We start from the raw sequence: 632 nt of genomic DNA, 5'->3' as shown, positions 1-632 counted from the left end.
TTTTAAATGGAATTGTATTTTTAATTTCTCTCTCCTCAACTTCATTGTATATAGAAACACTACTGTCTTTTGTGTATTGAATTTGTATCCAGCCACCTTGCTGTATTGGGTAATTGTTTCTAGGAGTTTTACTGTGGACTCTTTAGGGTTTTCAATGTATATCATCATATCGTCTGCAAATAGAGATAGTTTGTGTTCCTGTTTCCCAATTTGAATTCCTTTGATTCCCTTCTCTTGTCGGATTGCTATTGCTAGGACCTCTAAGGTCATATTGAACAAGAGTGGAGAGAGTGGACAGCCTTGCCTAGTTCCTGACCTTAGTGGGAATGCTTCTAGTTTCTAACCATTAAGTATGTTGGTTGTAGGCTTTTTATAGATAGCTGTAACTATCTTGAGGAAGGTTCCTTCTAAGCCTATTTTGCTGAGTGTCTTTAACATGAAAGGGTGTTGGATTTTGTCAAACGCCTTCTCTGCATCGATTGATATGATCATGTGGTTTTTTTCTTTCTTGTTGTTGATGTGATGTATAATGTTGATTGATTTGCGTGTGTTGAGCCAACCTTGCATCCCTGGTATAAATCCCACTTGGTCATGATGTATGATCTTTTTGATGAAGTGCTGGATTCAGTTTG

Source organism: Suncus etruscus, chromosome 14 (assembly GCF_024139225.1).
Source record: "Suncus etruscus isolate mSunEtr1 chromosome 14, mSunEtr1.pri.cur, whole genome shotgun sequence".
In the NCBI taxonomy this organism is placed as follows: Eukaryota; Metazoa; Chordata; class Mammalia; order Eulipotyphla; family Soricidae; genus Suncus; species Suncus etruscus.
The sequence above is the reverse complement of the archived record's forward strand: the minus strand, read 5'-3'. Positions refer to the sequence as shown.